This window comes from Orycteropus afer, unplaced genomic scaffold, assembly GCF_000298275.1.
Source record: "Orycteropus afer afer isolate SDZICR_OR568_19922 unplaced genomic scaffold, OryAfe1.0 scaffold01358, whole genome shotgun sequence".
Lineage (NCBI taxonomy): Eukaryota > Metazoa > Chordata > Mammalia > Tubulidentata > Orycteropodidae > Orycteropus > Orycteropus afer.
In genome coordinates, this window is record NW_006922945.1 from 2,209 (window position 1) to 14,373 (window position 12,165).

General features: G+C 39.5%; 1 non-coding gene across 1 annotated transcript; it reads right to left on the minus strand.

Annotated features, from left to right (window-relative positions):
* Positions 1-11,378: 11,378 nt before the first annotated feature.
* Positions 11,379-11,451, minus strand: TRNAF-GAA. The gene has a single exon. It is a non-coding gene; the product is annotated as a tRNA-Phe (tRNA).
* Positions 11,452-12,165: the final 714 nt, after the last annotated feature.

Below are 12,165 nucleotides of genomic sequence, written 5' to 3' on the forward strand. Positions count from 1 at the left end.
AGGCCAATTTTGAAGTTACCTACTTGACTTGGGAGGGACTCACCTTTGTTGCCTCAGCGCCTATACTAGGACTGAGGAGAAGGTGGCTGAGTAGCAGTTATTACCGATTATAAGGAACCTCTGATTTTCTGTGGTTACAGTCCCGCTCCACCTTCAGACTCCTTTTGGGTTAAGAGGAGGATGTGAAGAGTAAAGGAGTTAGATAGAATTTCTTTAGGAAAAAGTCGTGTTTCATATAAGAGTTAGAAATTCGTGGAACAAATAAGCAGGAACTTTTAAAAAAATTATTATTTATTCTTTCCATTTCAAGTAAACCAAAAAACCAAACTCACTCCCATGGAGTCAGATCCGACTCATAGTGACCCCTCCTTGGGTTTTCCAGGCGGTATCACTACAGAAGTAGATTGCCCAGTCTTCCTTCTGAGGAGTGGCTGGTGGGTAAATCCTAATAATTTCCCGCATTCCTTGTGGTGCTCAATTTCAAAGCTGCTGGCCCTTCCCACTTCTTTCTATACTGCTCACACCTCTTCCACACACAGAAATCATTAGATCCCTGCAGTTGCCACAGGAGCCACCAATACCAATGTTGTCTGAACTGCAGACAAAAACGCAATCTTACTGGTGTCCTCCAGAGTGCTCAGCCTGTTCAATCCCCACAGAAACAAGCAGCAAGTCGCTCGCCAAGGCAACATAGTCTTGGGCAAAATGAGTTGCATCCTCTTCTGGGAGAAGGCTGTTTCTCTCTTCCCGCAGACCTGGAGGAAGCACCACAGAGAGTGAGGATTACACTTACCTGCCAACCCACTCATCCAAATCCTAATCAGTTGGAGCGTACTTTTCCTTGTCCTCTTTCTCTCTGTCCTTTTTCTCCTCTTTTTGAAAACTCTATGAAGCATAATTGTACTCTGACACACATAGGTCACCTTTCCTAAGAGTCAACTAAACAGCTAATTATTATTATTTTTTGTTTGTTTATTTTATTTTAGCTAATAATAGTGAAAGGAGATCTGGGGGCATAGTGTCTAAGGCATTTGACAGCTAGCCAGATATAAACACAGAAATCAGGCTTGATTAAGATTAATATCATTATAAAATAACAAATTATGAAAATAATTAATAGTATTTCCTCAGATTTGTATAATCTCTTGGATTCTAGGTGTCAAACCAATCTTACAATATCATTGGTGGGAGCAGAATTCTACTGCTTGACTATTAAGTGGCCACATTCCACTCACCCAACCCCTGAAAGTTTTGCTACTTTATTTAAAATTGACAAATCTCTAGCAAGACTGACCAGAAAAAAGAAAAAAAAAAAAAGGAAGAAAAGACAAAGAATCAATAACAGGAATGAAACAGGACATATCATCATAGGGTTTGCAGACAACAAAAGAATAATAAGGAATAATATGAACAGTGCTACACACATAAATTTGATAACTTAGATGAAATGGAACAATTCCTCAAAACATAGTACCACTAACTCCCCAATATGAAATATCTATTCTGAGTAGTGCCTACGGCATTTGTCTGCTAACCAGAAGGTTGGAGGTTCAAACCCACCAACCACTCCAAGGAAGGAAGACTGGGCGATCTACTTCTGTAAAGATTTACCAGCTTGGAAACCCAAAGGGCCTTGCTATGAGTCGGAACTGGCTCAATGGCAGCGAGTTTATTCTGAATATCATGATTATGTTAAATAAAATGACTTAGTAATTTTAAAACTCAATCCCCTAAAAAAACAAAACAAAACAACAACAACAAAAAAAAACCACTCCAGGTTCAGAAAGATTACTTAAAAAATTCCAGCAATTGTTTAAAGAATTAACAAGAACTCTACACAATCTTCCAGAAAATAGAAAAGGAGGAAATACATCCCGATTCATTTTATGAAGTTAATATTACAATGAGGAGCCCAAATGGTGCAGTGGTTAAGTCATTCAGCTGCTAACCAAAAGGTCAGATGTTCAAACACTCCACTCCCTCCTAGGAGACAGATGAGGCAGTCAGCTTGTGTAAAGTCCTTGGAAACGCTATGGAGCAGTTCTATAACTGATCTTATAGGGCCACTATGAGTTGTGATGGACTTGAAGGCAGTGTTTTTGTTGTTGTTTGTTTGTTTTAAGTATTGCTCTGATATAAAAAAATCTAGTACCAAAAATTGTTAATGAAATATTAGCAAATAGAGTTTAGTAATACATAAAAAGAGTTATACACCATGACCGAGTATAACTTATTCCAAGGATGAAAGGTTGGTTCAGTATATTCAAATCAATCAACATAATCCAATATATTAACAGGCAAAACTAAAAATCACATGATCACATCAATACAAGAGAAAAAGCATTTGACAAAATTTAACACCCACTCATGATATAAATAAAAAACTCTCAGAAAACTAGGAATAGGTAACTGAATATTTTAAACTTGATATGGTTTTCAGAAACTTCATCATCAGAAACCTAGATATTTTACTTGGTAAAGCATTTAGCTCTTAACTTGAAAGTTCAAGTTCTTATAAAGCAGTAGTGTTCTGTGCTTTATTTCACATAATCTTAACCGAAAATTAATTTTTTTTTTTTTTTTTTCTGGAGAAGCTCACCCATACTTTTGCTGTGGATTTCTACACTGCTTACAACTGGCTCTTGGAAGAGTGAAGAATGGAGAAAACCAAAATTACCATACGATAGAAGCCGCTTCCAAGAGTCCAACAGATATAAAACTGGTTTAGTCATGGAAAGAAGGAGCACATGGGAACAGAAAAAAGAAAGTGGGGGTGGGGGAGCAGGATTTCCTCCATTGAGGGAGGAGAGCTGTGTGTTAGCCACAAAGCAGTCTCTTTCACAGCACAAGCCAGCTTAACACCAAGATTTTAAATTGCAATTCCTCACATTATAAGTTGAACAACTTGACTTTAGATTGCAGCATTGGCCAGATTACTAGGTGGGGTGTGGAGGGGTGGTTAGGTGCCAAGTTCCAAATCTTTGTGTGAGGGTAGAGATAATGACTGCTGTCTCTGTTTCAAAACTTACAGTCTTTTAAGCTTGGATTTTGAATCAAAAACCTTGTGTGTGATCTTACTTATCTAGTCCTGCTATAACAGAAATACCACAAACAAATGTATTTCCTCATAGTTTGTTGTTGTTATGTGCCGTCGAGTTGGCCCCGACTCATAGTGACCCCTCCTTGGGTTTCCGAGGCAGTATCACTACGGAAGTAGATTGCCTCATCTTCCTTCTGAGGAGTGGCTGGTGGGTGAACCCGCCAGCCTACTGGTTAGCAGTCAAGTGCCTTTAGACACTAAGTCCGAATTCAGAGCATGGGCACTAGGGGAGGGTTTTCTCTCTCTGGACTCTGGAGGATTCCAATTCCCTGACAGTCTTTGTTCCTTTGCCCAGTGTCCAAGCCACTTGCCCACCTAAAACTCTACAGCCATCCATCTCTCATTATGAGACCAAACACCTGTAGAGAAATAGGTGGGCATATGATGGGCTCCTCTGCTTTTCCTCCTCCTTTGGCCCTGAGAAGAAAAGACAAGAAAGGAAATTTGGCCTGCTCCTGTTTTCTGTCTCTTAAATAATAGTACTAACTCAGAGCCAAGTGAACCACATGTCGATGTGCACACTTTTGTTTCTGATGATTCAGTGATTCTGATGGGATCCAGTTTTTCTTTTTCCCCCTTTTGTACCGTCTTCTTTCTCCTGTCACAGTCACCTTAGGAGATGTAAAGGTTCACAGCATAGGAATGGAAGAGCATTCAAAGCAATCCACTGGGTTATGTTTTTCCTTTCTATATGTCCAGGAATAGTGCGGGAAATATTAACAGAACTAAATCTGTATTCCTTCAAGATTGGGTTTAAATAGTGTTGGAGAAAACGTGTGGCTGTGCCGAGAACTGAACTCAAGAACCTCATACAGGCTAAGCATGCGGTCTACTGCTGAGCTACACACCCCACCTGGAGAACTACTTTCTAACCTTTATGTAGAAATAAGTGTTACTTTCTGAGACACTTGATCCTGCAAGATTGCGGTAGTATCGTTCTGTGTTAAACGGCATCAGCAGCTGCTTTGAGCAGGAGGCACTCAGGGACCGGTGGGTATACTGACTCTTTGGAGTACAGGGCTTGGCAGTAAAGGCACAGGATTGGAAATGTGTCAGATAAATAGTCACAGGACATTTCCACTGTGGTATTAAAACTGGAGCTGTTAAAAGTCTCTGTCTCCTATTATGGATGGCAAAGAATCAAGTCCCCATTTTTGGTTCTTTGATTTTGATTTCCTCTGGATATGCCTTAACCTGGTGCATAACACTACTGAAATCCATCTTTTCCTTGCCTAAAACTCTTCCCCATGTTTGCTGTTTGCTCAATCAGAATGTTAAAGACAAGATTTGATGGAAGAGAGCCTCAGTCAGAAGAAATTCCAAGAGTGCCACACTCAGTGTTTCTTTATAAGGGTCTTTCTCTTCTACTCTTAACCCAACCATTTAACGCAAGGCCCCTCCCAGTAGTCCAGAAGAGAAATTCATAATGCATGAATGAAACAACAGAGAACAGAGAGGAGAGAAAGGTGACAGAAGATAAATAGAACTTAAAGAAAAAGAAAAAAAGGGGGAGAAGCATTTATTTATTTCAAATAAAAAGGTCATTACCAAACCAAACCCCTGCCATCCAGTCGATTCCCACTCTTAGAGATCCTATAGGGCAGAGTAGAAATTCTCCATAATGTTTTCAAAGCTATAAATCCTTACGGACACAGAGTATGTCATCTTTCTCATGCAAAGCTTCTGATGCCAACCTTTTGGTTAGCAGCCCAATGCTTTAACCACAACACCACCATTGCACCTTGCTGGAATTGGGTATACCCCTTCCTCTACAAGAGTTAACCAAACAAACAAATCCACTGCCGTCAAGTTGATTTTGACTCATAGGTAAATCTTTAAAGAAGTAGATTGCCCAGTCTTCTGTCCATGGAGTGGCTAGTGGGTTTGAACAACCTTCTGGTTAGTAGGCAAATGCCTTAGCTACTGCACATCCAAACTCCTTCTGCAAGAGTTGGGGGTCTGATAAAATCAAAGTTTGTTAAGCTGAGATAAAGTAGTTTCCTTGAGGGCAGGCCATTGTTGAGAACGGAGCACTATTTCAAAGTGGTTACTTTTTGCACTGGGCCTATGTGACTTTTCTCTGAAGGTCACAATGAGAATCTGGTGCTTCACCTCACTGTAAAACTCACAGAAGTGTCATGAAGCTCCTAAACCCAGTGCTCCAGGAGTTTTTCCCTGTTGAGCCAGTCCACACACATTCTCTAGCTATAATTATTTTGAAGCAATGCTGGATCCAGCTGCAGTGACAGCTTCTGCTCCCAGGAAGCAGTGATTCTCTTTATCAGCCTGTTTGTCTTTCAAGTTTTCAGGGTGGTACTTTGCCCTGTGATCTCAATTCTCTCATGTATGTCTGAAGAGCTGCTCCTTTTTATTCTGCAGTGTTTTTTTTGTTTTTTTTTTCTTGTTGTGAGAATGGGAGGCATGACTTCTAAACTTTTTATCAGAAAGAAATCAGAAATCATCTTTTGTCAACTGATCACTTGTTTAAATCAGTTTTAGATAGATTGCTTCATAATGTTTTGGATATATCAAGCTTATAAAGTATATTCTTAAGATTGAATTCATATGCTTATTATTACTTATTTCAGGTGGCTACTGGAAAATTAAAAATTGCATATGTGTCCCTTGTTTATGGTGTGTATTATGTTTCTATTAGACTGCACAACCTAGAGAAGATGATATTTGATTAGGTGTTGTTCTGGGAGAACCCCAGGGGCACAGAGTACAAAGACTGACCTACCAACATGGAAATTTCATATCATGCGTGGACTTGGAAAAATGTGGTCACATCCTTGTTCCGTTTCAATCTTTACAACATCCCTGCTTTCATTATAGTCATTGGCTTCATTTTTCAGGTATTTATTGGAGACTAATTATATTTTGGTTATTGTCTTATGTCTTCTACCTTAAAAGAGTGTAAAGCAATGCTTGCTCAATTAGGTAATAAAACACTGAATGATATTGTTTGTGCCCTATCAAATATTTCTTAAAGACATAAAATGCAAGCATCTGAGTTAAGTTGGGCTGAGTGACCTATTGGACACAGGGCCTGGTTCCCAGTTTCTGTATAGTCAAGGTCCCTATCCTGGTTTTGTTTCTTACTTTGTATCAATTATCTTTTTCAAACTTGATGCAGTTCCAATGTTAGAACACTGTAGATTAATTTTTCCTGATGGTGTCCAGGCATTTTCAGTGGAAAACAGACATCTGAAACTAAAACGTTTCCTTGAAAAGAAAAGAAAGTCAAAATGACAAAAAAAAAAAAAAAAAAAAAAAAATTACCTGCTATACCTAACAACCACCATTCATCTGTCAGTTTGTCATACTGTGGTGGCTTGCATGTTGCTATGAGACGAGGCTATGCTAGTGGTGTTTCAAATACCAGCAGGGTCACACATGGTGGACAGGTATGAGTGGAGTTTCCAGACTAAGACAGACTCAGAAGAAGGAAGAAGCCATCCACTTCCCAAAGTATTGGTCAGTGAAAACCTTATGAACAACAATGAAACATTGTGTGATATATTACTGGAAAACTTTACAAATAGCCCTGAAACTATGTAGTACCAGAAGATGAACCTCTTAGGTCAGAAGGAACTCAAAATATGACTGGGGAAGAACTGCCTCCTCAAAGTAGGGTTGACCTTTATGACATTGATGGAATAAAGCTTTTGGGCCCTTCATTTGTTGATGTGGCATGACTCAAAATGGGAAGAAGGAGCCGCAAGCACCCATTAGAAATTAGAACATAGAGTGTATGGAGTATGAATCTAGGAAAATTGGTAGTTGTCAAAAATGAAATGGAATGCAAAATGATTGACATCCTAGACATTTTTGCTGTTGTTGTTAGGTGCCGTTGAGTGGTCTCCAGCTCAGAGTGACCCTATGCACAGCAGAATGAAACACTGTCCAGTCTTGCATCAGCTCCACAATCCTTGCTATACTTGAGCCCATTGCCGCAGCCACTGTGTCAATCCATCTCATTGAGGGGCTTCCCCTTTTTCGTTGACCCTCCACCTTACCAAGCATGACATCCTTCTCCAGGGAATGGTCTCTTCTGACAATATGACCAAAGTAGGTGAGATAAAGTCTGGCCATTCTCGCTTCCAAGGAGCATTCTGGCTGCACTTCTTCCAGGACAGATTTGTTAGTTCTTTTAGCAGTCCATGGTACTTTCAGCATTTTTCGCCAGTGCCACAACTCGAAAGCATCCACTGTTTTTCTGTCTTCCTTATTCATTGTCCAGTTCTCACATGCATATAAGGCAATTGAAAATACCATGGCTTGTGTCAGGCACACCTTAGTCCTCAAGGAGACATCTTTGCTCTTCAGCACTTGAAAGAGGTCCTTTTCAGCCGATTTGCCCAGTGCTATATGCCATCTGATGTACTGACTGCTGCATCCATTGGCATCGATTATACAACCAAGTAATATGAAGTCTTTGACAACTTCAATCATTTCTCCATTTATCATGATGCTGCTTCTAGGTCCAGTTGTGAGGATTTTTGTTTTATTTATATTGAGATGTAATCCATACTCCAGACTGTATTCTTTAATCTTCATCAGTAAGTGCTTCAAGTCTTCCTCACTTTCAGCAAGCAAAGTTGTATTGTCTGCATATCTCAGGTTGTTAATGCTTCTTCCTCCAATACTGATGCCATGTTCTTCTTCATATAATCCAGCCTCTCAGATTATTTGCTCAGCATATGGATTGAATAAGTATGGGAAAAGAATACAACCCTGACACACTCCCTTCTTGGTTTTAAACCATGCAGAATCTTGTTTTGGTCAAATGACAGCCTCCTGGTCTATATACAGGTTCTTCATGAGTGCAATTAAGTGTTCATTAATTCTCATTCTTTTCAATGTTATACATAATTTTTTATAATACACATAATCGAATGCTTTTGCATAAGCAATAAAACATAAGTAAACATCTTTCTGGTATTCTTTGCTTTCAGCCAAGATCCATCTGATATCAGCAATGATATCCCTCACTTCACATCCTTTTCTGAATTCAGCTTGCATTTCTGGAAATACTCTGTCAATATACTGCTGCAACCATTTTTGAATTATCTTCAGTTAAGATTTTACTTGCATGCAATATTAATGATATTGTTCAATAATTTCCACATTCTGTGGGATCACCTTTCTTTGGAATGGGTACAAATATGGATCTCTTCCAGTCAATTGGCCAGGTAGCTGTCTTACATATCTGACATAGCTGAGTGAGTGCCTCTAGTGTGGCACTCACTCCATTTGTTGGATATTCTGTCTATTACTGGAGCCTTGTTTTTCACCACTTCCTTCAGTGCAGCTTCAACGTCTTCCTTCAATACCATTGGTTCTTGATCATACACCACTTCCTGAAATAGATGAACTTCAACCAATTCTTTTTAATACAGTGACTTGGTGTATTCTTTTGATCCTTTTTTTTAAAAAATATTTCCTGCATCTTTCAATATTTTACCCATAGAATTTTTCAATATGGCAACTTGAGGCTTAATTATATTTTTCAGTTCTTTCAGCTTAAGAAATGCTGAGCATGTTCTTCTCTTTTCGTTTTCTCACTCCAGGTCCTTACATACTTCATTATAATAATTGACTTTGCCTTTTTGAGCTGCTCTTTGAAACTGAAGTTCACCTCTTTTATCCTGTCGATTCTTCCATTTGCTTTAGCTACTCTCCATTTAAGGGCAAGTTTCAGAGTCTCTTCTTACATCCATTTTGGTCTTTTCTTCCTTTCCTGTCTTTTTAATGACCTTTTACTTTCTTCATGGATAATGTTCTTGATGTCATCCCACAATTCCTCTGGTTTTCTGTCATTGGTGTTCAATCCATCAAATCTATTCTTTAAATGATCTCTAAATTCAAGAGGGATATATTCAAGGTCATATTTTGGCTCTTGTGGATTTGTTTTAATTGTCTTCAACTTCAAGTTGAACTGGCATATGGGCAGTTGATGGTCTGTTCCACAATCAGCTTCTGGCCATGTTTTGGCTGAGGATATTGAGCTTCTTCATCGCCTCTTGCCACAGATGTAGTCAGTCTGATTCCTATGTAGTTCATCTGGCAAAGTCCACCTGATAGCCACCATTTGTATTGAAAAAAAGGTATTTGCAATGAATAAGTTGTTGGTATTACAAAATTCTATCATGTGATCTCCAAAATTATTTCTGTCACCAAAGCCAAATTTTCCAACTACCAGTGATTGTTTAGGACAGATCTTAAAACATCCTTTGTGATGATGAATGCCATGCCATTCCTCTTCAATTTGCCATTCCCAGCATAGTAGATCATATGGTTGCCTGATTCAGAATGGCCCAAACTGGTCCATTTCAGCTCACTAATGCTTAGGATCCCATTCTTTATGCATTCCATTTCTTTTTTGACAATTTCCAATTTTCCTTGATTCATATTTCATACATTCCATGTTCCAATTATTAATGGATGTTTCAGCTGTTTCTCCTCAGTTTGAGTCATGCCATGTCAGCAAATGGAGGTCCCAAAAGCTTTACTTTATCCATATCATTAAAGTTGGTTCTACTCTGATAAGGCAGCTGTTTCCCAGTCATATTTTGAGTGCTTTCCAACCGAGGCTCATCTTCTGGCACTGTATCAGACAGTGTTTCCGGGCTATTCATAAAGTTGTCCGGTAATATATCAGACAGTGTTTCTCTGCTATTCATAAGGTTTTCCCTGGTCAATTCTTTGAGAAGTAAATGGCCTCTTCCTACTTCCAAGTCTGTCTCAGTCTGTAATCTACGTTGAAACCTGTGCATCATGTGCAATCCTGCTGGTGTTTGAAACACCAGTGGCACAGCCTCCCACCTCACAGCAACACACAAGCCGTTACAGTACAATAAACTGACAGACAAGTTCATCTCCCTTAGCTGTTCGAAACCTTTCAGCCCTCCCCTTAGCTGGATTGTGCTGCTGTTGGCCCTGGCTTCCCTCCTTCCTGCCATTGTGTGGGGGCTGTCACCCTCCCCTTACCTAGGCATTAATGAGCTGAAATGGACTGGCTTTGGTCATTTTGAATCAGACAACCATATGATCTACTATGCCAGGAATGACAAACTGAAGAGGAGTGGTGTGGCATTCATCATCACAAAGATGGAATACACTGGAATCAGATTGACTACATCTGTGGAAAGAGGTGATGAAGAAGCTCAATGTCTTCAGCCAAAACAAGGTCGGGAGCTGACTTTGGAACAGACCGTCAATTGCTCATATGCAGGTTCAAGTTGAAGCTGATGACAATTAAAACAAATCCATTGTTCACTGCATATTAGTAATACAGTGCTTACCTTGCTTACTGGGTACTCCATTCCAGTCAGAGATTGTAAATTTTAAAAGAGGCTTTGTTCTGTAGGAATGTGCTGTGGGGTTGGGAGAGAGACAGATGTAAGCCGCACCTAGAATCAGAATCTGTGATGTGATGAAAAAATGTGAAATTATTCACTACACATTAGTAAATAATGGGTAATCAACTTAAACACCTACTTATTATATACATTCATATAGTATTTGCAATCTACAGGACTTTTAAAGATTTCTTGTGATTAAAAAGTATGACTTCTCCTCCCCATGTACATAACACCAAGGCTGTAAATCTTTTCAGAAGTAGATCACCTTGTCTTCCTTCTGCCAAGTGGCTTGAAAGCTTGAACTGCCAACCTCCTGCTTAGCAGCCCAATGCCTCACCCACTACTCCATCACAGCTCTTTGTAAGTGTGCAACACCATGTAGCATATTGGAATTTTTTATACCACAGTTTCCAGAGTAGAACTGCTCCATAGGGCTTTCATCTTTATGGAAGCAGATCTTTAGCTCCTTGTGCCACAAGGAGGCTGGATGGGTTGAATCTTTAACTTTCAGTTTAGCAGCCTAGTGGTTAACCATTGTACTATCAGGGCTCCATACTTAAATTTCAGTTTTGATTTTGTTTGATCTTTAAATAAAAGATACACAACATCAGTTAACACTTCATGGAGGACTGCAGGAATATGTAAATAAAGGAGAAGATGATAAAAATATATATGTATGCAACGTGGTTGCTAAAATCAGTAAAAAGTGTAGTGAGATATATAGAAATACATATGTAATTCAGTGAAAAGTATCAGTAAAAGATCTAGAAATACATGTCTTCTTAAAAAATTTTTCAACATCACAGTCCAATGTCTTGGAATGCAACGATCATTTAAATGCCTTAGGCACAAGAACATCAGAGCTCCCAACTATTACCTTAAGAAAATAAATTGCCAAAGTTAACACAAACTGCCAAAACCTGGGGTTGAACCAGGGACCTTTAGATCTTCAGTCTAACACTCTCCCAACTGAGCTATTTCAGCCTGCTTTGAGTGCTGCTTTAAGCCATAACTTCAAAAAGCTATATAACCTTTTCACCAAGACTTGGGTGTTTTCAAATATTTTATCTGCTTCCCTGGTGGTAGTGTGCTAAGGCATTCAGCTACTCACTGGCAGGTCGTTGGTTAGAACTCACCCGCAAGTCCACGGAAGAGAGATGAGGTAGCCTGCTTCCCTAATGATTTTTAACTTTGGAACCTCTCTGGGGGATTGTTATGAGTCGGAATCAACTTGATGGCAGTAAGTTTTTTTTTTTTTTTTTTTTTTTGTTCCCGAGTGGTACAAACAGTAAAATACTTGGCTATTAACTGAAAGATTGGTGGTTTGGATGCAACCAGAGGAGCTTGAGAAGAAAGCCCTGGTGATGTTGTTGTTGTTAGGGGCCGTCGAGTCATCTCCAACTCATAGCGACCCCATGCACAGCAGAACAAAACACTGCCCAATCCCGCACCAGCTCCCTGATCCTTGCTATACTTGAACCCATCGTTGCAGCCACCATGTCAATCCATCTCATTGAAGGTCTTCCCCTCTTTGGTGACCCTCCACCTTACCAAGCATGACATCCTTCTCGAAGGAATGGTCCCTTCTGACAACATGACCAAAGTAAGTGAGGCAAAGTCTGACCATTCTCACTTCCAAAGAGCATTTCAGCTGCACTTCCTCTAGGACAGATATGTCCATGGTACTTTCAGCATTCT